Consider the following 24,977-nt stretch of genomic DNA (forward strand, 5'->3'; position numbering starts at 1 on the left):
ACAATAACAGGCATGTCCTTAAGGCCTCGGGTATTTGCTGCAAAATGATGATTTGATTTAGCAATTGCTTCAGACAGTCCACCAAGATGTATGCCTTGAAAAGCAGCCTCGTGTCCAGCCTATAACCTTTAAAAGATGAGAGGAATTATCTGAACCCGTAACAGCTCCGACCGCTGTGTTCCAAAGTATAAATATTCCTGTCTTTGACTGGCATTTAGCATTATAAAAGAAGAATGATGTCCTCCATTACAGCGAAGAAGGAATCATCAATTCAGTTTACATGAAGATTTTCTAGGCCCTGGCGTCAATCATTTCATAAAATTATTGATTAAAAGAAGTCGAAAAGAATAGCATAAATAATGGAAACACATGGAAAACCTGCATACACTCTGTGCTTTTGAGCTTATGATGCAGGTCTCAATTCAAATTTAACCTTCAAACACAAATGTCATTGAATGAATTATCATTTTACTGAGCACTAAAGGACCATCAATTACTTTTGTCTACTTAATACACATTTAGACAGATGCCCATTATAGGAAGTGCAAAAACCTGAGATTCAGATGCTGTTAATTTTTATTTGAACATTAAATTTATCACAGCATTCAAAGGAGAATTTATTATACACACACAGCTTAAAGAATTAGCACCAAGTAAATATATAAAATGGATGCATAAGAAATAAGATATTATTATCCCCAGAAGCCTTTTAGATACCCCATATGGGTCAGCAGTTCTCTCTACACTCAGAGTAATTGTGTCTTAGTTCAAACACCATAGATATACTTAGACTGTCTGCAAACTCCCTATAAATCAAATCATGTAGAGTGTAGTGTTGCTTCTATTATAACTGTGAACAACAATAACAATTATCTGAATTATCTGAATCCATTTATAATGGCTAAAATATAAAATTAAACATCTATGAATCAGCTTAGCCAAACGAGTGCCAGATTTCTACAATGAAAACTATATAAGCACATCGGTGAGAGAAATCAGTGACTATAAAAACAGAAAGACGGCCTTGTGTTCATGAAGTAGAAAAACCAATAAAATATTTAAACACCCAAAATAATATTCAATGTAATACCTATCACAAGGCTAAAAATATTGGTCGAAGGGTTAGAAAAACAATTTCTGAGATTCTTATTCAAACACAGACACACACCCCTGCACACACGTTCACACACACACAGGCTGTCAGGCACACTAGCTAAGAAATCTTGAACAAAAGAACAAATTGACAAATTATACCACTTAACTTCATAGTATACTGCAAAGCTGTGATCATCAAACTCCATGATACTGGTTTATCAACAGACAGAGACAGACACCAGCATAACAGAATCAAGAATACAGAAGCCAACTGAAGCCCATGCAGTCAACTTATTTTCAGTAATCGCACTAAGTGGACACGGGGGAAGACATAGCTCTTTCCATAATCTTGGACTTCGGATCTGCCCCAGAAGAAAGAAACCGAAGCTTTATCTCATCAGCTGCAGTAATCAGCTAAAATGGGTTAAAGACTTAAATGCAAAAACAGGAAACTATGAATTGACTCAAAGAAATAAGGAAAGAACTTTGGTCACTGGAAAGAGCAAGGAGTTTTTGACAAGACCTCAAGGGTGCAAGAAACAAAACATGGCAAAAAGTCCAATGAAAGCCAATCAAGCTTTTTAATGGCCCAGACCCAAAAGTTAGCATTGGAATTAACTTTTCTAGTGGACATTAGATGTCGCCTTTCTCCTATCACATCGATGGTGTAAGTAGGACCAATTTCCTTTATCTTGTGAAAGAATTGTCCACTTTTATTTTCCGCACATCAATATCCAAATGATACCAGAAACAGTGTTTCTTCATTGCTATGCCAGCAGAGACTCATACATCACGAGCCATGTCCAAATGTGTGGGCCTGCCCTCCTTCTTTTTACCCCGGCTCTATGGATCTTTGCCTAGTCTTGCACCTACAAGTAAATTTGTCTGTAATGACACAGCTTTGTGAAAGACTATTTTCCAGTTTTCCTTATTTGATCTTTGAGTTTATTTTTTCTGTTATTCCTTCTTGCCAGTGAAAAGTTTGAAGGAGATTAGCAATCTGTATAAAACAATTCCCCTTTGCCTGTGATTTGGGCTTCACTGAATGTACATATATGGGAGGTGAGTATCATGTTGGAAGTATGGAATGTCATTTACTTAAGTCACTTTTAATTTATCTTCAGTGATGTTTTAATTTATCTTCATAGTACTCTTGAAGCTATTAGACTTAATGCAATTATATACAAACGTTATTATGTAGATTTAATTCTAGCTGTTCACCAAATTTAATTTGTACTGAATCACAGCTCAGAATGTGGCCATCACGGCATTTTTGAAGCTGGTTTTCTATTTGGTTTTGGTGAGTGGCTTTAGTGGGTTGACTTACACCTGGCAATATATTCCATTCCACACAAATTCTATCTAGTTCCTTGGCTACAGGCTCCTGCTGGTGTTTTCATTCACAGCCACATTAAGTAATATCACAGTGTTGATAGCAATTCCAAAAATCTTGTAATGTTCTTTTATTCTTTTCTTTCCTTATTTTTTGGATTATGCTAATTGAGAATGCCAGAGTATTCCCACTTTTCATGGCTGCCTACAGAGTTATCATCATCCACTAGAATGACTGACTGTCTTACACTGTCACTGTCCTTTCTGCTTGGCCTCTCTCAACTGGCATGCAACTGTGTTTCGGCAGTGAGGCTGTTAAGGCTAAATGAAATCATGTCACTCATTTGCCCAAAACATTCTACTTTATGGATCTCCTTCAGCAAAAATCAAAGTGGTCAGATGTGACAGAGGTTCCACTTGACAGGGTCATAATTATTTCTCTTAACCTCTTCTTTGACTAGCCTGTCCTTTGCTCAAACCCAGCTGTCTTAGTTCTTTCCTGTTACTATCAACAAACACTCGAGGTTGGCTAGTTTATAAAGAAAAGAGATTCACTTGGCTCCTAGTTCTGGTTCACAACCATAGTGCTGACATCCGCCCGGATCTGGTGAGGGTGTGTTTGGTCACATCACAAGATGAAGAGCTCAACATCTGAAGTGTTTACATGCAAAAGGCCAAGCACAGGACCTGGCATCATTTGTAATAACTCACTCCCAGGAGAACTAACTCAGTCCTTGAGGGAGCACTAATCCCTTCCCAGAAGTCCTCCACTGACCTGTCTTCCACAGGGCTGCACCTCTTCAAGAGAACACCAGTTCAACACTGCCACCCTGAGGACCAGTGAGTAGCATAGGAACCAAGCCCAGCCTCACCAAGATGTCCTTGGTCCTTGGACAAGTACAGAACACTCTACTTCAGGACTTTTGTCCTTGTTTTTCTGGCTGGGAACATTACCCCACTCCTTCCTATCATTTTCCCAGAAAGACTTCAATGACATATTTACAGCTTAGAGTTCTTGCTATCATGAACACTGCCTGTCTCCTGGCTTTGCTCATGTTCAGCATTTGCCACTCGCTAAGCACAGTCTATATCTGATTTGTTTCTTAGTGACCTCTCTCTGTCAGACTTAAACATCCCTATTGAATGCGTCAGTGACAGCTCTTGCCACTTTTCACTGCTATGCTCTAGTGTCTAGAGCAGTGTTAGAAATACAGGCGAAGCATTCTAAATGTGTAAATATTTACTCAGTGAGCTGACAGGGCATGCAGATTTCAAACATTATACTAACAACTATGAGCTCCAGCAGGATTTATCAGGAAAAGCTTCTGAAAGTGGGCAAAGTTTCAGGAAATTTGGTAAACGAATTGAAAATAGTGTATTAAAGACCATGACTATATAATCTAGTAGATTGGAGAAGAAAGATGATAAAGTCCCTAACTTGGAGCAAACGTGATAGTTATGTTTGCCTCTTCTCTGTATTTTGCTCCTAAGCCTTGCCTTTACTCCAAACAGATGAAGAACTTGGGGTGTTGCATGGCTCATGAGAGCTTTATGAATTCACACTAGACTGATTTTACATTTTTCTGTATCTTGCTTCATTCTTCAAATTATATATACAGTTATCAGAGTATACTTGTAACTTGTATATTTATGAAATATAAATCCTAGAAGCCCTAGAATTTTGAGAGGTTGAATTTGGGGACTTGTAAGTTTAAGGTTAACATAGACTTCATAGCAACACTCTTCATTATTGGTCAGCATGACTATTTTATCTATCTATCTATCTATCTATCTATCTATCTATCTATCTATCTATCTATCTATCTATCTATTCACATTCCAAATGCTTCCCCTTCCCTCTCCCCTTCTCTTCTTAAAGGCTGGGGCCTCCCCTGGGTATCCCCCACACCCTGGCTCATCAAGTCTCTGTCAGATTGAGTGCATCCTTTCCCACTGAGGCCAGACAAGGCAGACCTGTTGGGGAATGGATAACACAGTCAGGCTTCAGCTTTAGGGAAAGCCTCTGCTCCAGTTGGAGGGGCACCCACTTGGAGATCGAGCTGCATATCTGCTACATATATGCTGGGGGCCTCGTTCTAGGCCATGTATGTTCTTTGGGTGGGGGTTACAGGAGTACAGGTTAATCGATTATGTTGGTCTTCCTGTGGGGTTCCCATCCCCTTCAGGACCTTCAAATCTTTAGCCAACTCTTTCATGAGAGTCCCCAATCTCCTTTCAATGTTTGGCTGTGGGTATCTGCATCTGTTTCAGGCTAGGTAGAGCCTCTCCGAGGACAGTTATGCTAAGCATAACAGTCTGTAAGCATAACAGAGTATCATTAATAAGAGTACCATTAATAATGTCAGGGATTGGTGCTTGCCTAAGGAATGGGTTTCATGTTTGGCTGCTTATTAGTTGGACATTCCTTCAGTCTCTGTTCCATATCTGTCCCTGCATTTCTTTTAGACAGGACAACTTTGGGGTCAAAAGTTTTGTGTGTGGGTTCCTGTCCTTATTTTTTATCCCTCTGCTGGGGATCCTGCCTGGCCACTGGAGGTGACTTCTTCAGGTTCCATGTCCCCATCTCCTACAGCTGCAGATTTCCATTCATTGTCCTAGCTCTCTGCAGCTGGCTCCTGACTCTCCCCAGACCTGATCCTGTTCCCTATACTTGTCCCCTTTCCCTCTGCTACCCAATTCTCTCCCTCTCTGCCACCCAATTCCCTCCCTCTCTCTGACTCCCATGACTATTTTGCTACCCCTTCTAGGGGGGATCCAAGCTTCCTCACTTAGGTTTTCCTTCTTGTTTAACTTCTTTAGATCTCTGGTGTGTAACGAAGATATCCTGTACTTTATGGCTAATATCCACTTATAAGTGAGTACATATCATGGCTGTCCTTTTGGGTCTGGGTTTCCTCACTCAGGATATTTTCTAGTTTCATCCATTTGCAAAATTCATGATGTCTTGTTTTTAATACCTGAGTAGTATTCCATTGTATTAACCATGTTTTCTGTATTTATTCTTCAATTGAGGAGCATCTGGGTTGTTTCCAGTTTCTGTCTATTATGAATAAAGCTACTATGAACTTAGTGGAGCATGTGTCCTTGTGGTATGGTAGAGCATTTTTTTGGATATATGCCTAAGAGTGGTATAGCTGGGCCTTTAGGTGCAACTATTTCCAACCCCTGATTGGTTTTAAAAGTGGTTTTAGATGTTTGCAATTCCACCAGCAATGAAGAAGTGTATCCCTTTTTCCACATCTTTGCCATCATGTGCTGTGGCTTGAGATTTTGATCTTGGCCATTCTGATTGATGTAAGGTGGAATCTCTGGGTTGTTTGGATTTGCATTTCCCTGATGACTAAGAATGTTAAACACTTCTTTGGATACTTCTCAGACATTTGAGATTCCTCTATTGAGAATTGTCTGTTTGTAGCCCATTTTTAAATTGTCTTTTTTTGGTTTGTTGGAGGCTAATTTCTTGAAGTTTTTTAAATATATTTTTTTGATATTAGCCCTCTGTCTGATGTAAGATTAGTGAAAATCCTGTCTTAACCTGTAGTTTTTGTCCTGTTAACAGTGTCCTTTGCCTTACAGAAACTTTTCATTTTCAAGAGGTCACAATAATCAGTTGTTTATCTTAGAGCCTGAGCCATTGATGTTCTGCTCAGAAAATTGTCTCCTGCACCAATATGTTCCAGGCTATTTTCCTCTTACTTGTCTATGAGATTTAGTGTACCCAGTTTTATGTTGCAGTCCCTGATCTATTTGGAGTTGAGTTTTGTGCAGGGTGATAAATATGGATCTATTTACATTCTTCTACATAGGAACATCAAGTTAGACCAGCACCATTTACTTAAAGATGCTTTCTTTTCCCCATTGTATGTTATTGTCTTCGTTGTCAAAAATCAAGTGTAGGTGTATGGATTTATTTCTGGGTCTTCAATTCAATTCTATTGATTAACTTGCCTTTTTTTTTTTTTGGTTTTTGTTTGTTTGTTTGTTTTTATCACTATTATGTTTTTTGTTGTATTTTTGTTTGTTTAGCATATTAAGTTGAGAATTGCTTTTTTGAGTTCTATAAAAAATTGTGTTGAAATTTTGATACGGATTTCATTGAATCTGTAGAATGTGTTTGATATGATGGCCCCTTTCACTATGTTAATCTGACCAATCCATGAGCATGGAAGATCCTTTCCATCTTCTAATTGCACCTTTTATTTCTTTCTCCAGGGACTTGAAGCTCTTGTCATATTTCTTTCACTTGCTTGGTTAGAGTTACACCAAGACATTTTATATTATTCATGATTATTGTGAAGGGTGTTATTTCACTAGTTTCTTTCTCTGCCCACTTATAATTTATATAAAGGAAGGCTACTGATTTATTTTAATTAATTTTATATCCCTCCACTTTGCTGAAGTTGTTTATCAGCTATAGAAGCTCTCTGGAAGATTTTTGGGGGATTGCTTATGTATACTATCATATCATCCTCAAATAGTGATACCTTGATTTCTTCCTTTCCTATTTATATCCCCTTGATCTCCTTTTGTTGTCTTATTGCTCTAGCTAGAATTTCAAGTATATATTGAATAGGTATGTAGAGAGTGGGCAGCTTATATTGTCCCTGATTTTAGTGGGGGAGGTTCAAGTTTCTCTACATTTTACTTGATATTGGCTATTGGCTTGCTGTATACTAGTTTTATTATGTTTAGGTATTTGGCTTGCATCCCTGATCTCGCCAAGACATTAACATGAATGGGTGTTGTATTCTGTCATAGGTATTGCCAGCACATAATGAGATAATCATGTGATTTTTTTTCAGTTTTTTATATAGAGAATTGTGTTGATGGATTTTCATATATTGAACCATACCATTCCTGGGAAGACCCCTATTTTATTGTAGTAAATGATGTTTTTGGTGTGTTCTTAAATTCAGTTTGAGAGGATTTTATTGAGTACTTTGAATTGATGTTCACAAAAGAAAATTGTCTTTGTTGAGCTTTTTGTGTGGTTTAGGTATCAGGGTATTGTGGCATCATAGAATAAATTAGGTAATGTTGCTTCCATTTCTATTTTGTGGAATTAGTTCTTCTTTGAAAGTCTGGTAAAATTCTGAACTAAAACCATCTGGCCCTGGTACAAATTAACAAAATCAGAAACGAAAAGGGAGACATAACAACAGAAACTGAGGGAATTTAAAAAAATTATTAGGTCTTACTTCAAAAGCCTGAAATCCACAAAACTGGAATCTCTGTGCCTTTAAGTTAGTTTGGTGAAAGGTCTGTCTATCTTTTTGATTTTTCTCAAAGAACCAGCTCTTGGTCTTTGTATTGTTCTCTTTGTTTCTAATTGATTAATTTCAGCCCTAGTTTTACTATTTCCAGCCTTCTACTCCTCTTGGGTGTGTTTGATTCTTTTTGTTCTAGTGTTTTGGGTGTGCTGTTAAGTTTAGAATGTGAGATCTCTCTAACTTCTTAGGAAAGCACTTAGTGCTATGAATTTTCCATTGGTGAGAGTGGGGTACTGAAGTCCCCCACTATTATTGTGTGGGGTTAAGTGTGTGATCTAAGCTTTAATAAAGTTTACTCTACAAATGTGGGTGCCTTTGCACTTGGGGCATTGATGTTCAGAATTGAGATGTCATCTTGGTAGATTTTTCCTTTGATAAGTATAAAGTTTCATTCCCCACCTCTTTTGATAACTTTTGGTTGAAAGTCTATTTTATTAGATATCAGAATGGCTACTCTCATTTGTTGCTTGAAAACCCTTTTTCAGGCCTTTACTATGAGGTAGTGTCTGTCTTTGCCACTGAAGTGTGTTTCTTGTATGCAGCAAAACGATGGATCCTATTCACATATCCAGTATTTTAGCCTCTGTCTTTTTATTGATGAATTAAGTCCATTGCTGTTGTGAGCTATTAATGACTAATGATAGTAGTTGCTGTTATTTTGATGTTGGCAGTGTTACTGTGTGTATGATTTTCTTCTTTTGTTTTTTTTTTATTACGTATTTTCCTCAATTACATTTCCAATGCTATCCCAAAAGTCCCCCATACCCCCCCCCTTCCCTACCCACCCATTCCCATTCTTTTGGCCCTGGCATTCCCCTGTATTGGGGCATATAAAGTTTGCAAGTCCAGTGGGCCTCTCTTTCCAGTGATGGTCGACTAGGCCATCTTTTGATACATATGCAGCTAGAGACAAGAGCTCCGGGGTACTGTTTAGTTCATCATGTTGTTCCAACTATAGGGTTGCAGATCCCTTTAGCTCCTTGGGTACTTTCTCTAGCTTCTCCATTGGGAGCCCTGTGATCCATCCAATAGCTGACAGTGAGCATCCACTTCTGTGTTTGTTTGGCCCTGGCATATACTTCACAAGAGAGAGCTATATCTGGGTTCTTTCAGCAAAATCTTGCTAGTGTATGCAATGGTGTCAGCGTTTGGAAGCTGATTATGGGATGGATCCCTGGATATGGCAGTCTCTAGGTGGTCCATCCTTTCATCACAGCTCCAAACTTTGTCTCTGTAACTCCTTCCCTGGGTGTTTTGTTCCCACTTGTAAGAAGGGGCACAGTGTCCACACTTTGGTCTTCATTCTTCTTGAGGATACAAATTGGAAAAGATGAAGTCAAAATATCACTTTTTGCAGATGATATGATAGTATATATAAGTGACCCTAAAAATTCCACCAGAGAACTCCTAAACCTGATAAACAGCTTCGGTGAGGTAGCTGGATATAAAATTAACTCAAACAAGTCAATGGCCTTTCTCTACACAAAGAATAAACAGGCTGAGAAAGAAATTAGGGAAACAACACCCTTCTCAATAGTCACAAATATTATAAAATATCTTCTTTTGTTTTTGCTGTGAGATAATTTCTTGTGTTTTATTGGGTGTAGTTACCCTCCTTATAGTGGAGTTTTCCTTCTACTATCTTCTCTATTGCTGAATTAGTTGATAAATATTGTTTAAATTGATTTTGTCATGGAATATATTGGCTTCTCCATCTATGGTGATTGAGAGTATTTCTGGTCTTGGTTGACATCTGTGTTCTCTAAGGGTCTGAATGATCTCTGTCCAGGATCTTCTAGCTTTTAGAGTCTCTGTTGAGAAGTCAGGTGTAATTCTAATAGGTCTGACTTGCAGCTTTTAATATTATTTTTGCTCTGTACATTAGTGTTTTCATTATGTGGCAAGAGGATTTTCTTTTCTGTTCTAATCTCTTTGGTGTTCGGCAAGCTTCCTGTATGTTTACAGCCATCTCTTTAGGTTAGGGAAATTTTCTTCTATAATTTTGTTGAAGATATTTTCTGGCCCTTTGTACTGGGAATCTTTACCCTTGTCTATTCCTATTATTCTTAGGTTTGGTCTTTTCACATCCATCACAAGTATCACAAACTTCATGGATGTTTTGAGTTGGGAACTTTTTTCATTTGGTATTTTCTTTGGCCAATGTGTCAATTTCTTCTATGGTATCTTCTACACCTGGGATTCTCTCTTCCATCTCTTGTAAGCTGTTGTTGATGCTCCTATCTAAAGTTCTTGTTCTCTTTCCTGGGTCTTCCATTTCTAAGGTTGCCTCCATTAGCTGTTCCTTTATTGCTTCTATTTCCATTTTTAAGTTTTCAACCATTTTATTCATTTTATTCACCTGTTTGATTGTATTTTTCTTCATTTCCTTTAAGGGATTTATTTGTCTCCTCTTTAAGGACTTCTACTTGTTTAATTGTTTTTTACTGTATTTCTTTAATGGAATTCTTTATATCTTCTTTAAAGCAATCGATCATATTCATGAGATGGAGTTTAAGGTCACAGTCTTGCTCTTCAGGTGTGTTAGGCTATCCAGGACTTGCTGTAGTAGGAGAGCTGGGTTCTGATGGTTTCATATTGCATTGGCTTTTGTTGATTATATTCTTGCACTTGCCTTTCACCATCTGGTTGTCTCTGGGGTTGGCTGACCTGGGTGTCATGGGATTGAGCATGACTCCTTGAGTGCAGGCAGAGCTGTGGAGGGGGTCAATTGCACCCATTGGCAACTGCAGGCAGAGCTATGGACAGGAAGGAGGATAAGGCAGGGTAGAGCCCATGGCTACTGGGCTTGCTAGGACCCCAGCAAGCAGGGGATTGGAATGGGGAGATGTCTCACCTGTGTATCTTAGGATAGAGAAGACCTCCTGAGGCTGGTGGAATTGTTGGGTGGCCATGGTGAACTGCTCCCCAGCTGTGGGTATAGGGGTGGACCAGAAGAAGGATGCTAAATTTATTATTTAATGTCTTGTTCTTAAGAAGAGTCCTAATATTATCTTTTATTAACTTGAAACCAGGAAAGTTATAAAGATCAGATCTCAAGGTTTCTGTGTGGAATGGGTCTTATTATTAAAAATGAAAGTTGTCCTACCTGTTATTTACTACACAGTATATAAATATACTCACTAAGATAGTCATAGCAGCACTACTTTTTTCTATACTCTCTCCCTCTCTTTCCTCTCTCTCTCTCCTCTCCCTGTCTCTCTCTCCTCCCCCTCTCTTTCTCCTCCCCACCCCCTCTCTCTCTCCCTAGCAGAGAGTATTTGTAGAAATATAGTTTGTGGATGCTAGAGTAATGGCTCAGCAGCTTAGAGCATTTGCTGCTCTTGCAAAAGGACTTAGTTATAATTCCCAGCCTTTATGGTTTGTGACAACCATCTGTAACTTCAGTTCAAGGGGATCAGGTGCCCTCTTCTGGCCTCCACTGGCATCAGGCCTGGTACAAAGAGTACATACGGTACAAACACTTATACACATAAAATAAAATAAATATATCTAACAATTTTTGAAAAGAAAGACTTTGTGATTCAAGGCCACATTGGTGTCTACAGTTGCTTGACCAGTACAGAGAGCTTCATCCCACAGTTATGAAGGATTTCAGTGCTAGCAAAGCTTAAGTTACATCGCACACTCTTGTTAGCATCATGCAATTCTCAGAGGCATATTTTTTATTTCTTTGACCCTAATGAGCTCTATAAAAATGAGTAAATGCCTTTTCCTCTTTGAAGACTGTAATTGGTTGTGTTTTTTTTTCCTTGCACTGTGCAAATAATCTTTTTCATAGATTAACCCTTTGAATGAATAAACCATAGTGAAGTTGGCATGATGGTCCTGTTATACACAGGGGAAAGCTGAGTTTCAGGGGAGGTAATTGAGATTTTTGTGAGGCAAACAGAAACAAATGTAAAAGCCATCACTTGAAGCTGTTTCTTACACTGTGAGACCAGATTTCTTTTCACCTGTCTGATGTTCAGTCAAAGTTGCTGAATTAAACAGTATGAGGTGAGAAGTTCTCATTTGTTCCTTATCACCATATATTTTTAAATTAGTGTCCACATGTTAAATTTTATAAATGCAATATCTTATTGCCAGATATATTTGGGGGTTGAAAGAAACCTAATGTAGAAGCCTTAATATGTTCACCATATTTTAACTATTTAATTCTATTTCTATTGAATACACTGCAAATTAACATAATGACAAATGAATATTATCAATTGATATGTGCAAGATTCCTCCTGTGAAGATTAACCTTTTCAACTATGCATCAGAGATAGAGCTGATTTATTTCCTCACTGCTTCCCTGTGGAATGATATGCAAGAGAGCATCTATGGGGGGCTGAGGGGAGCATTGTTACAAAATGTAGTATCTGTGGCTTCATCTGCTACAAGCAATTTTAAGAAACTGTGTTGACTGAAATTACCATGATTTCATAAAAAAAATCTATAGCGAATTAAAGAATTGCAAAGGAGCAATTTGAACCCTCTATTTTGGCATCAGAGAAACTAATGTTACACATTTGCTTCTTGGATAAGGAAATTAAGCCATTGTAAGGCAAATAATCTATACACATTTTTCTATATTGTATAAAAGTAGGGCTTTTTCCAGCCTAATTCACCAGAGACACTTCTAAAATTGACATTTTTACAGCCATTGCCGTTGGCAATGTTATTATTTCAGGACTCCAACCAAGAGGTATTTCACAAGACTAGGTGAATATATGGTAAAAACTAAAAGAATTGAATTTCTGCTTTGTTTCTAGACTGTTGCCAAAACCAACAGTGACCAACTTGAATAAGCATCATATCAGACTTACAGTAATTGAGCCCCTTAGAAAATATGCTCTGTAGTAGACCAGATTATGAGACATCATGCTACTCACTACATTTAAGAAACCAAAGGTTTGCATAGAACAGATCCACTGTTCTACTGTGTATATGTGTGTTTCTTGTGTCTCCCACCACCACCATGGCTTTTTTGTTTGTTTGTCTATTCTGATGGGTTTTGTTGTTTGTATTCTAATGAGGGAGAGAAAGAAAGAAAGGGTGTGGATTTGGGTAGGCAGGGAGGTGTGGGGGATCTGGCAAGAGCTGGGGTCGGTGGGAGGGAAAACAGTGATCAGAATATATTATAAGACAAAAGGGGGTTAAAAACCACACTTATCTAGCCAATAAACTTGATAATACATGCCCCCTCCCATAACCTTTGCTAAAGGTTCAGTGCCTGCTTCAGCACTTTCTGTGAGGGAGATCATCAGTGCAGGAATTGAGGCAGCTGCTGAAGAAGTCCAGCTACGGAGGCTCAGAATAGTCCCGATAGACTAAGGAGCATGTTTTAAGCCTCCCTCGGAGGAGATAGGAGGAGAGTAGTTCAACAGAAACACAATGGAGATGTGGAATCTAGGGATGGTTGAGCTCCCCCAGAACTCCAGAGATGATCTCCAGCCTGACCATACTCAGAAAATTAGGAAAACGATTTGTCTTCCTCCTACAAGGAATGACAGGATGGGGGAGGTGTTTTAGCCATTCCTGGCATGAAGAGAATTATATTTTTAAAGGGTCTGTGATGTGGAGGAGAGATTAGAGAAAAGAGGATCCCAGGATCCCATTAGAAATGATTGAAGAATCCACAAGAGAGAGACAGGATGATGGCCCACACTTCAGAGCTACATAGGATAATAAGACAATAGGTTCACGAGAAATAAGAGCGAAGGTTGGCATTCTCCCAAACTGTATCAGAGGCTCATGGCTCACAGTCCTTTCGAACAGAGCCACTGAGTGATATTCGAGGCTCAGGCAAGTCCAGCATCGTTCTTCATAGTTCTGAACAGTAAGGATCTGCCGGTTCTATTCACACTCTGTATTCCACACTACATACAGCTGGTTTCACAAGAGGCAGGGGAAGTGGGAACTAGCGGTATGTCACAACACGTGCACTTTGCCTTCTAGAGCTGGCACATGAAAGACAGGGGGCAGAATGAGGCTGCCAGCAGGCCACAGGTGCAAAGGAAAAGGCTCACCCACTCTCCGTGGGCCCTGGGTTTAAAAGCTTTAAACACCTGCCAAATCTGCTGCCTTAACTAGTCTTGTCTAGCTGAGCAGACATTTCTCCCACCTGCTGGAAGGATTGCTGCAATCAATAAATAAACAGACTCAATCAAGACTTTCCCATAAGCCGTCCTGGAAAATGCACCATGTCCTCAGAAAAAAAGATACTTGCCTTTTTATGTGCAGTACCCATGATGGACATAAAGTCTAGTGTGGTTATCCTGTGAATAAATGATAACTAGAAGCATGACAATGATGATTTCAAATTGGAGAAATATAAGAGCTATGTTTTGTGCTTGATGCCCTCCATTTTTTGGAATTAACTGGGTTGGCAAACCGCAAACCCAGGTCTCAGGGCACTCTCTTGTCTGTTTTTGTTAATGAGGGTGTGTTGGCACTCCTTTTGTTTAGGGATTCTCTGCGATTGCTCTCAGCCTGTGACACAGCAGATAGTTACTGCAAGAGTCTGGGTCACAGAGCATACAATATTCATTACCTCTCCCTTTAGAGCAAAAGTGTACCATCCACTTCCATTTTCAAAAGACTTGTTTTAAGAAAGTAGCAGGCTTCTTCAGCAACCGTTCTTGATGGCTGTGTATATAATTACAACTCACATAGAAACCATTGGATCGGATCCTTACTCCACTGTGAATGAGAGAGAGATGGAAGGGACTGGTGATTCTTTTTTTAAGTGAAAAGCTGTATTTGATATATAGTCAAATAAGATGAAACGGACATAAAAATGGGATACTTGCATGCCTGTGTTAACTGCAGCATCATTCACAATAGCCAAGATGCAAAGTGAGCCTAGGTACCTATGCACAGATAAGTGGATAGAGAAAATGTGGTAACTGTGCCCAATGGGGTATTAATGGGCTATAGAGGAAGAAATGCTGCTATCTGCAACAAGATAGAGAAGAACCTCAAGGAAATCAGCCAGACAAAAAAATCATGTTTTCCCATGTTCATTCTCACGGGTGGGAACCAGAAGCCAGCAGGAAAGGACATAGTGATTGCTAGGGATTGGCATGGTGCAGAGGTGAGGTCACGGGAGGTGCAAGAAGGGTTTCAGCATCTGGTAAATAGATGTGCACCACATCCATATATGGACAGATCTAATCATCACCCATCATCAATGTGCACTTTTAAAACAGGGCAGGCATTGCTCTTAACGTATCTGTTCTTGTGTTCTGGAATAGTGTTTCTTTTTACTTTATTAAAATGCTATGAAATTTAACGCTCTTTGAAAAGGTGATACGAAAAAATTGCTCCTGAGAAACTCAGAAAAGACTTCTTTTGACATTTTATTAGCGTACATTAATTGTACAAAATAATAGCTTTCACTGCAAGCTTTCAAGGCATGCATATAGTGTATTTTGCTCATATTCATCAACTACTCTCTTGTTCCCTCCCATTCCTACTGCTTCTACCCCCTTTCCCAAGTAAATTTCTCTCTTTTTGTATCTTTTAATTTTTGCTCTGTGTGTTTACATGTATCATTAGCATGCTTATGCAAATGAGCATTCCTCATGGTGTTTCCGCACGTCTAGCATCTATAGTGTACTTTAATGATAATCAGCGTTCTATTGCTATCCCTTGGCCCTCGTACCCTCTCCTGTTGGTTCCCATCCTCTTCCCAAATAATCCTGCTTCTACTTTCATACCTATAAAAGACTACTTTTTAGTATGTGAGAAACCTGGATTGTTTGTCTTTTTGAGTCTAGCTTACTTTGTTTAACATGATAATCTCCAATACCATCTATTTTCCTATAAATGACGATTCCTTTCTTTTCTTTTCTTTCTTTCTACCTTCCTTCTTTACTCTCTCTTTCTTCCCTCCTTCTTACTTCCTTTCTTTCTTCCCTTCTTCCTTCCTTTCTTTCTTTTTTTTAAAATGAGTAAATGAAACCCCATAGTGTAATGTGTACCACATTTGCTTTAGCCATTCACCTGCTAGTGGTACCTGGTCGATGGCGTGGCTGGTTTGAACAGTGAATTACAGGTGTCTCTACTGGACTCTTCTGTTCCTTTGGTGTACACTCAGCAGTGGTGTTCCTAGCTTGGATGGTAGTTCTGTTTTCAGCTTTGTGAGGGAGCTCCTGCACTGATTTCCAGGGGGACTGGACTAATTTACATTCCTACAAATAGTGTAAAAGCCTTCTTAAAACTAATAGTTAATTAACCAACGCTCTCAGATATTCAAGCTCCATCTAACTGACCTTAGCTCCAGCCCTCTCATATAAAATGTTAAATAATAACAAGCCCAGCTGTAATATAATATTCCAAGGGATTTTATAATATCTATTTACTTGAACGTGAAAAATTCAGCTGCAATCAGCCTTGCCTTAGGCAAATTGTAATTCTATTCCCACACAGCTGCCTTTGTGCAAAACTAGCCATATTGGAGAGGCTCCTGTCTTAGAGAATGACCGCTCAGTTGCCTGACAGGCTCTGGCTCTTTCCCCAGTGAATAACTTGAGCCTAGTTAAATTAAACCTGAAACACCTGTTGGGGCACAAAATGTTGGTTCCCATTTGATTTGCCTTCTACTACCTCTCCAAATAGTTTGAACTAAGTACTAAAGATATGACAATCCTTATGATTTAGTGATTTAACAATGATCACAGAGGATTTGGCAGATCTCACGAGAAAACACAATATCCTAAACTCTGTAGAGGGGTCAGGAGGGATTAAAATGAGACACAAAAGAGCACGCATGCCACACGCAGCTGGTGGTGGTGAACGCAGCCTCATTAACTAGATAACAATTTGCTTCTGTCGTGCACATTGGGCAGGTGTATGCCCCATGCCCCAGTAATTGACAGAATTTCAAGCATGGCTACAATCTGTAGTTGCTCTTGAACGTCAGCTTTAGGACTCATTATCCAAAGTACCAGGAGCAATTATAACAGGAAGAGCAAAAGAATAGGTCATGTGTTTTTCTATAAGCACAAATGGAAAAGTAAATCAAACCAGGATTCAACAAGAATGGAAATCAAGTCTGTGGGTATAAGAATACAATTAGGATGTAGGAAGAACTTATGCTGGTCTAGCAAAGTGGCAGCAATAGATACAGCTCTAATATCCACGACCTCCCTAGCCCCAGGAAGTTTTGTGGTACCAAGGCTAATTCAGCAGCTATTGGTTATTGCCAACATGTGACTGCCAGCACCTTTACAGCTATCTGGCTATGCTGGTCCTTGCCATGGTTCATAGGTGTTGCAGTTGGGTAGAAACGCTTAACTGTTACCCTCCCTTGATAACCCTCATAGTATTTTCTGCTTCCATGAAGGCTAGACTACCAGTAAGAGACTTTGAGGACAGAACTACCTCAAGTCATCTGAGACTTAACTTTTAAGATAGGGTCCCACTCTCAAACCCTGACGAGCAAGCAAGGTTTACTTCAATAGTCTACGTTGTCTTGGAAGTCACCTAGACTACTCTGAGCAACCATCCAAGAGGAGGCTTCTCAGGGTGGATACTTGGGTTTGATTAGTCTATGATTCTTCTGGGGAACATTGCCATCCCAAATAATTAGCTTCCTTTAAGATGTGTGTGTGTGTGTGTGTGTGTGTGCTCGCACGCTCACACATATATATTTTAATTTAGGTAAGTAAAAAATATGATTTCTTGAGCCATTATCGAACAACCTTGGTATTAATTGTCCTTTGTCCCTCTCTGTCTGTATTTACTTTCCACTTTCCTCCACAGTTGAAGTCCCCTCCACATTTTCCAGTTAATCTCCCATTACTCATAAACAAGGATGGAACAAAATGAAACAGAGTCCACAAGAATACACATAGTATAACCGTGAGTTTTGGTCAGCCTGGATTTGTGGTACATTTTGCCATGAAAAAAAAGTTCTTAGATGTGATTAATACTCAAGTCAGTAGTCAGTAAAACAGATTTCTCTCCGTAATGTAGGTGATCCTCTTCCCATTAGTTAACAGCCTTAGAATTTCTTTCACAGCCTAAAATTCCCTATGGAAGAAGGAATTCTGCTTCAGAATGCTTTATGAGTGAAGCTGTCATGGCACCCCATGGGTCTTAGACTGCTGTGCATAGCAAATTTCAAACATCACAGGTTTTACATTATGTGGCAATTCCTTTAAAAACTGTATCTTTACCTATCTTCTATCTCAATTTCTGTCTATCATCTATTAATATATCTATAATCTAATTACCTATCCATATATCCATCCATTCATCAATTTAGTATCTCTTGTCTGTCATCTATCTACCTATCATTTGCATGCCTAGCTATTTTCTTATCTAGTCACATACCTATTGAGTACCTACCTAACTGCACAACTACCTATCTGCCTACATAGATGGTTTTCTCAAATGTCAAGTGCAGTGTTGACCACAGTTAAGATCCCCACTTTTTAGACTTTGAGACCGGGGAGAGCTGAATAAAACAGAGTAGGTTACAGGACAGCCAGAGCTACCCAAAGAAACACTTCTGTAAAACCCAATAAATAAACAAACAAACAGCAAACCAAAAATGCTGATGTATTCTTTTATCCCCTAATAAACTAAGGATATTGAAAGAATATGAAACAACACTATGTAAGAGTTAGGGGCAGAGGCATTCCCAGACTTTCTGTGGATGTACAGATTGCTATAGGCTTTAAAAAATCAGAATCAGTAGTATATAGAGGCATATTAAAGGATATATATGATAGTAATTGTTGTAGTAGCAGAAACATGGGAATAACTTGCATCTGTTAGATGTAGAAAGATGGGAGTACTTACATACCATGAAATTTCGTGTAAATGTAATAAATGCAAATGAGCATAATTACAGTACAGCTACACGTGCAAATGCAGATTTTTTAATACATGTACACATATACCAAAATATACATTTGCATTGATTCAATAAACACTGAGATAATGTCAAAATAAAGATGTAAAGCATAAAATTAATGAGGCCAGGGTATAAAAAGGGAAGTTGGGAACCTTAGCTTTTCATTTACACATGTTTCTGCTGTTTTACTGTAAGCTTGTATCACTATGATGACACGAAACAAAGGCAGTTAAGAAAATGAACTCCGAGATTTCACTGAGTGTGTATAGCCTTCAAGTGTGAAGAAGCTTGCTAATTGCATACATAGACTGACTCATAATATTTTTCTTAATTATTGCTCTTAAATCTTCAATCTACATCAAGACCCTTCCAGTCACATCTAATGCTTTGTCAGGCACCCAATCGTGTGTGCTTAAATTTCCCCCAAATCCTCTGTTCTCTCTATACATTGGCGCTAGAACCAGAAAGAGCTAACAACAAGGAAGAAGAATGTTCACACGAGTCAGAATATCTATTTTATATATGTTGATGTTCACCAAGAAAATACATATCTCCCTTAAAAAAGAATAAAATAGAAGGATAATAGCTAAGTCTTAAACCTGGTATTACTTAAACGTTTTATCTTATGCAAAGAGCTTTATGCCTAACATTTGAGCTGGGGGTCTCTTAATTTTGACAAAGTGAATGTAATTAATCTTAAAGGAACTACGTACCTTCAAATTAACAAGATGCGTTCAAATGCTAGAGGTTGAATAAATGAACTTTGTAGACTACAAAAGCACAATTCAGGCCATAATATGGCAGGAAGGTCCTTCATTATCTACCTTCAAACCAGTTTCTTCTCTTCTCCCTTTAGGTGGTTGAAGGTCAATTATAGGTGAATTCTCCATGTTCCTTCTTCTTAGAGATTCTGCTATAGTAGTTTTCACCCTTCAAACCATTCATTATTTTCAATTTCTTTATTTTTACTATACTGTGTGTGTATGCACATATGCGTGCGTGTGTGAGTACATACATTCATGTGTGTGTGTGTGTGTGTGTGTGTGTGTGTGTGTGTGTGTGTGTGATGTACCTGTGCTTGACGAGGAGGGTGCAAGCCAAGTGCACTTGTGGAGGCCAGAGGACAATTGACAGGAATCAACTGACTCCTTCCACCAGGTGGGGTCTAGGACTGGAACTCAGGTTGTCAGGTTTGGTAGAAGAATCTCTATCTACAGAGCCATCCTTGTTGCTGGCCTTCTTTTCTTTATAAATCAGTCACATTACACAGTAATAGTTCTCAAATATTTCCCTGTCCAAGTAAATTAATAAATAACAAATCAGCCATGTATTTAGCATGTCCCCACTTTCTACCCTTACCCAGATGGGCATCATAATTCATGAGAAAGGTTTCTCACATTAAGTTTACTGTTCTCTTCCAAAGTCATGCTTTAAAGGATTATATGTGCTATACTTTAAAAATGTAAACTATTCTGCTCCAATCCAATTGCGCGGGACCTGAGACTGCATTAGTTAGGGAAGCAGAAACCGGCCTGAGTAGGACCACAGGCCTCATCCCGCTGGATCAGCGCCAGGGTAGCGGGAGCACAGGGTTGCCTGACACCCGCCAGCTACCCACGACCCCCGCCGCAGGATTTTGGGACTGCTGGTGAGTGGAACACAGCTTCTGCTCCAATCCAATTGCGCGGGACCTGAGACTGCATTAGTTAGGGAAGCAGAAACCGGCCTGAGTAGGGCCACAGGCCTCACCCGGCCGGATCAGCGCCAGGGTAGCGGGAGCGCAGGGTTGCCTGACACCCGCCAGCTACCCACGACCCCCGCCGCAGGTTTTGGGACTGTTGGTGAGTGGAACACAGCTTCTGCTCCAATCCAATTGCGCAGGACCTGAGACTGCATTAGTTAGGGAAGCAGAAACCGGCCTGAGTAGGACCACAGGCCTCATCCGGCTGGATCAGCGCCGGGGTAGCGGGAGCGCAGGGTTGCCTGACACCCGCCAGCTACCCACGACCCCCGCCGCAGGATTTTGGGACTGCTGGTGAGTGGAACACAGCTTCTGCTCCAGTCCAATCACGCGGGACCTGAGACTGCTCGGGTTGGGGAGAGAGAAATCCGGCCTACATAGGGCCACAACCCTCTTCCGGTCAGAAAAGCACCAGGGCAGCTGGGGCGCAGGGTCTGCTGACACTCGCCAGCTACCCACAACACCCGCCACAGGATCTTAAGACTTCTGGTGAGTGGAGCACAGCTTCTGCTCCAATCCAATTGCGCGGGACCTGAGACTGCATTAGTTAGGGAAGCAGAAACCGGCCTGAGTAGGACCACAGGCCTCATCCGGCTGGATCAGCGCCAGGGTAGCGGGAGCGCAGGGTTGCCTGACACCCGCCAGCTACCCACGACCCCCGCCGCAGGATTCTGGGACTGCTGGTGAGTGGAACACAGCTTCTGCTCCAATCCAATTGCGCGGGACCTGAGACTGCATTAGTTAGGGAAGCAGAAACCGGCCTGAGTAGGGCCACAGGCCTCACCCGGCCGGATCAGCTCCAGGGTAGCGGGAGCACAGGGTTGCCTGACACCCGCCAGCTACCCAAGACCCCCCGCCGCAGGATTTTGGGACTGCTGGTGAGTGGAACACAGCTTTTGCTCCAGTCCAATCACGCGGGACCTGAGACTGCTCTGGTTGGGGAGAGAGAAATCCGGCCTACATAGGGCCACAACCCTCTTCCGGTCAGAAAAGCACCTGGGCAGCTGGGGCGCAGGGTCAGCTGACACTCATCAGCTACCCACAACACCCACCACAGGATCTTAAGACTTCTGGAGAGTGGAACACAGCTTCTGCTCCAATCCAATTGCACGCGGGACCAGAGACTGCATTAGTTAGGGAAGCAGAAAAACGGCCTGAGTAGGACCACAGGCCTCTTCCGGCTGGACCAGCACCGGGGTACCGTCAGCTACCCACGACCCCCTCCGCAGGATTTAGAGACTGCTGGTGAGTGGAACACAGCTTCTGCTCCAATCTTTAAATAGTGACAACGATAACAACTAACCCCAGAGATTACCAGATGGGAAAGGTAAACGTAATAATCTTACTAACAGGAACCAAGACAACTCACCATCATCAGAACCCAGCACCCCCACTTCGCCCAGTCCAGGGCACCCCAACACACCGGAAAAGCTAGACACGGATTTAAAAGCATATCTCCTGATGATGATAGAGGACTTCAAGAAGGACTTTAATAACACACTTAAAGAAATGCAGGAGAACACTGATAAAAAGGCAGAAGACAATAAAGAGGAAGCACAAAAATCCCTTAAAGAATTGCAGGAGAACACTGCTAAAGAGTTACAAATCCTTAAAGAAAAACATGATAACATAATCAAACAGGTAGAAGTCCTTACAGAAAAACAGGAAAACACATCCAAACAGATGATGGAAATGAACAAAACCATACTAGACCTAAAAAGGGAAGTAGACACAATAAAGAAAACCCAAAATGAGGCAACACTGGAGATAGAAACCCTAGGAAAGAAATCTGGAACCATAGATACGAGCATCAGCAACAGAATACAAGAGATGGAAGAGAGAATCTCAGGTGCAGAAGACTCCATAGAGAACATCGGCACAACAATCAAGGAAAATGTAAAATGCAAAAAGATCCTAACTCAAAACATCCAAGAAATACAGGACATAATGAGAAGACCAAACCTACGGATAATAGGAGTGGATGAGAATGAAGATTTTCAACTCAAAGGACCAGCAAACATCTTCAACAAAATTATAGAAGAAAACTTCCCAAATCTAAAGAAAGAGATGCCCATGAACATACAAGAAGCCTACAGAACTCCAAATAGACTGGACCAGAAAAGAAATACCTCCCGACACATAATAATCAGAGCAACAAATGCTCTAAATAAAGATAGAATACTAAAAGCAGTAAGAGAAAAAGGCCAAGTAACATATAAAGGCAAGCCTATCAGAATTACACCAGACTTTTCACCAGAGACTATGAAAGCCAGAAGATCCTGGACGGATGTTATACAGACACTAAAAGAACACAAATTCCAGCCCAGGCTACTATACCCAGCCAAACTCTCAATTAACATAGATGGAGAAACCAAAGTATTCCACGACAAAACCAAATTCACACATTATCTCTCCACGAATCCAGCCCTTCAAAGGATAATAACAGAAAAAAACCAATACAAGGACAGGAACCACGCCCTAGAAACAAGAAGGTAATCCCTCAACAAACCTAAAAGAAGACAGCCACAAGAACAGAATGCCAACTTTAACATCAAAAATAACAGGAAACAACAATTACTTTTCCTTAATATCTCTTAATATCAATGGACTCAACTCCCCGATAAAAAGACATAGACTAACAAACTGGCTACACAAACAAGACCCAACATTTTGCTGCTTACAGGAAACTCATCTCAGAGAAAAGGATAGACACTACCTCAGAATGAAAGGCTGGAAAACAATTTTCCAAGCAAATGGCATGAAGAAACAAGCTGGAGTAGCCATTCTAATATCTGATAAGATTGACTTCCAACCCAAAGTCATTAAAAAAGACAGGGAGGGACACTTCATACTCATCAAAGGTAAAATCCTCCAAGAGGAACTATCAATCCTGAATATCTATGCTCCAAATACAAAGGCAGCCACATTCATTAAAGAAACTTTAGTAAAGCTCAAAGCACACATTGCACCTCATACAATAATAGTGGGAGACTTCAACACACCACTTTCACCAATGGACAGATCATGGAAACAGAAACTAAACAGGGACACAGTGAAACTAACAGAAATTATGAATCAAATGGATCTGGCAGATATCTACAGAACATTCTATCCTAAAACAAAAGGATATACCTTCTTCTCAGCACCTCATGGTACCTTCTCCAAAATTGACCACATAATTGGTCACAAAACAGGCCTCAACAGATATAAAAATATTGAAATTGTCCCATGCATCCTATCAGATCACCATGGACTAAGGCTGATCTTCAATAACAAAATAAATAATAGAAAGCCAACCTTCACGTGGAAACTGAACAACACTCTTCTCAATGATACCTTGGTCAAGGAAGGAATAAAGAAAGAAATTAAGGACTTTTTAGAGTTCAATGAAAATGAAGCCACAACATACCCAAACTTATGGGACGCAATGAAAGCATTTTTAAGAGGAAAACTCATAGCTCTGAGTGCCTCCAAAAGGAAACTAGAGAGAGCACACATTAGCAGCTTGACAACACACCTAAAAGCACTAGAACAAAAGGAAGCAAATTCACCCAAGAGGAGTAGACGGCAGGAAATAATCAAACTCAGGGGTGAAATCAACCAAGTGGAAACAAGAAAAACTATTCAAAGAATCAACCAATCAAGGAGCTGGTTCTTTGAGAAAATCAACAAGATAGATAAACCCTTAGCCAGACTCACTAGAGGGCACAGGGAAAGCATCCTAATTAACAAAATCAGAAATGAAAAAGGAGACATAACAACAGATCCTGAAGACATCCAAAACACCATCAGATCCTTCTACCAAAGGCTATACTCAACAAAACTGGAGAACCTGGATGAAATGGACAAGTTCCTAGACAGATACCAGGTACCAAAGCTGAATCAAGATCAGGTTAATGATCTAAACAGCCCTATATCCCCCAAAGAAATAGAAGCAGTCATTAATAGTCTCCCAACTAAAAAAAGCCCAGGACCAGATGGGTTTAGTGCAGAGTTCTATCAGACCTTCAAAGAAGATCTAATCCCAGTTCTTCACAAACTATTCCACAAAATAGAAACAGAAGGTACTCTACCCAACTCATTCTATGAAGCCACAATTACTCTGATACCTAAACCACAAAAAGACCCAACAAAGATAGAAAACTTCAGACCAATATCCCTTATGAATATTGATGCAAAAATCCTCAATAAAGTTCTTGCTAACCGAATCCAAGAACACATCAAAACAATCATCCATCCTGACCAAGTAGGTTTCATCCCAGGGATGCAGGGATGGTTCAATATACGGAAATCCATCAACGTAATCCAGTATATAAACAAACTCAAAGACAAAAACCACATGGTCATCTCCTTAGATGCGGAAAAAGCATTTGACAAGATCCAACACCCATTCATGATAAAAGTCTTGGAAAGATCAGGAATTCAAGGCCCATACCTAAACATGATAAAAGCAATCTACAGCAAACCAGTAGCCAACATCAAAGTAAATGGTGAGAAGCTTGAAGCAATCCCTCTAAAATCAGGGACTAGACAAGGCTGTCCACTTTCTCCATACCTATTCAACATTGTACTTGAAGTCCTAGCCAGAGCAATTGGACAACAAAAGGAGATCAAAGGGATACAAATTGGAAAAGATGAAGTCAAA

The sequence above is a fragment of the Mus caroli genome, unplaced genomic scaffold, assembly GCF_978045245.1.
Source record: "Mus caroli unplaced genomic scaffold, Mus_caroli_1 scaffold_2, whole genome shotgun sequence".
In the NCBI taxonomy this organism is placed as follows: Eukaryota; Metazoa; Chordata; class Mammalia; order Rodentia; family Muridae; genus Mus; species Mus caroli.